Source organism: Dreissena polymorpha, chromosome 1 (assembly GCF_020536995.1).
Source record: "Dreissena polymorpha isolate Duluth1 chromosome 1, UMN_Dpol_1.0, whole genome shotgun sequence".
Lineage (NCBI taxonomy): Eukaryota > Metazoa > Mollusca > Bivalvia > Myida > Dreissenidae > Dreissena > Dreissena polymorpha.
Window position 1 is genome coordinate 210688883 of NC_068355.1, and position 2288 is coordinate 210691170.

General features: G+C 34.2%; 1 non-coding gene across 1 annotated transcript; it reads right to left on the minus strand.

Moving 5' to 3' along the window:
- Positions 1-581: 581 nt before the first annotated feature.
- On the minus strand, positions 582-719 carry LOC127865341 (U4 spliceosomal RNA). The gene has a single exon (XR_008042597.1). It is a non-coding gene; the product is annotated as a U4 spliceosomal RNA (small nuclear RNA).
- Between the last annotated feature and the right edge of the window lie 1569 nt (positions 720-2288).

Genomic DNA, 2288 nt, shown 5'->3' on the forward strand with positions numbered 1-2288 from the left:
ATATCTTTTCAAATATAAGTTTGAAGAATACCTATGCCATGATAAGCAGAATAATGTGTGTGGCACAATCCAAAATGCAATAAAAAAATTGACATTATGTTCATTACATTTGATTCGGTATATTTAAACATAAGAAAACTAATGGCAACATAAATAAATCGATGCCGTAAACTCAGCCCTTGCAATTTGTGCTGGGCTGAGCTTCAAACATAGTTCTTTATTTGTGATATTAACACTTAAAATTAATGCAGGTTTTTTGGCATCGAAAGCAAGCCATATTTTTGTGGCTCTGCATCTCGCCTTATAAAAAAAACTGCCCTCATACAAACGAAAAACATTTGAGGAAACGTGTTTCTTTTAATTTCGTTCATGTTTTGGCTTCTATCCAGACGATTGAAACACTTACACATGCAGTGAATCCAAGCGAATTTATAAGTACTTGCATATAGAAAACATGATGCTGAGAAGCCAGTGATATTTTAATTGTGGTTAAATTAAAAATGAAACCCAATGTATTGGCATAGCTTCAGTGAAATCATCAAAGAAAACGTTGTTAATTCAAGTAATGATTTGATTGCAGGATTGAGGACGTTCACAAATTGCGCTCGCCGCCCATATTTCAGGGGCGTCGGCGCTGGGTATTGGGTATAGTTTTCAACTAGCAATAACCACGCCTCGGATGAACCGTATTGGCTATGGTACCACCACTGCGCTAAGCTAACTATAATAACTTTTCAACAGTTTTTATATCAAATTGGTATTTAATGTTTATGACATAACAATAGTAAGTTTTACACTTATCTCCATGTGTCCTACTGTCATCAGTATTTTTTCTACACTATGAGGTTTTTAAAAAGTATTGTTAAAATAGTGTTCTACATTTTTCGTAATAAGTTAGGTCCCTTACATGCAAGGGACATTATATCAGTATTAACGTTGCATTCGACTTCGGTTTATTGCTGCGTCAGAAAATATGAGTGTGATTAGAAAGCTTTTTTCAAGTTTCGAAGATTGATTTATTGTTCTTATTGGTCATCATTATATCCAAAAGTATTGCATTCAAGCTTTAAATAAATTGAAACTATAGAATATATAATATGGATCATTCAGTAAGGAGAATATAAATTGTGTCACACATATGTTTGTGTGAGTCATGTCTTGTACATTTGTTTTGTGTCATGTGAATATGCCACTGTTTCATTTTTCCTGATGTATTATGTGGTAATATAACCCCGACACACATACGCAATCAATCCTAATGGTGGTTAAAAGTCGTAATCCGGATATCAGCAGGATACATGTACATATGCACATAATTGTCGACCAATCAATTGACATAATTAGTGTTTATTTACAACCGTTTCTAGTTCCGGTAATGAGTATACGTTTGAATTTTATATAATTATTCGGCTGTATTGGAATCAACAGTTCTTCTTATCCAGTGGCAGAATACACAATTATGTGTGTATTTATTTTGAGAAAAAACACTTATTCGAAAATGGCATTGCATGTAGAAATGTGGACTGTTAAGGTAAATTTACATTAAAACGGCTTGTTTATTTATCCAATCAAAGCTACTTTATGATTGTTGATGTTTTAGAACCAATTACACTTGTTGTTATCATGTAGTCAATGCTTGCTATTTGGACGCGTCATCATTTAGGCCAACAGATCTCCTAGCCCATGTGTGATACGCAGCGTTTTGTCTGCTGATAAATCATTTATAGTTTAGTTATTGACATATCGATGTATATCATGTCAATAAAACAACGAACTCATTTCCTATTTCCAATAGGTTTTTCAGATTCGAACAGTTGATGCGTTACTGGAGCCTGAACGATTGCGCAATTAGCAGACCACTTAATAATTGCGGAGAGAACGATTCAGGGCCAATTATCGCGCGCGCGCTAAAATACACGAATAAATGTTGTCGAACAGTTTCTTTACCATTTAATTCGATCGTCTACATGCGTCATGTATGAAATATCTATACAAACATGCTTTGATTTCCAGAAATTGTCTCACTTAACGTGAATCTTTGTACGTGCATATGCAACATAGCCACTGGTCTCGTGAGGAAAATCTGGTACATTTGCTGTTCGTATTGGGGTTATGTAACATTTTCTTTTAATTAAACAACATTTACGGAATTAAATCATGTCCTGAAACACTGCTTAAAGATGCAAAACTTCCTGACTTACCGAACCACATCGAGTTGTATGTTCAATGAAATTGTAGAATAGAAGTTCCCATTACTCGACAAAGTCATATTTTGACTTAGAAAGTTT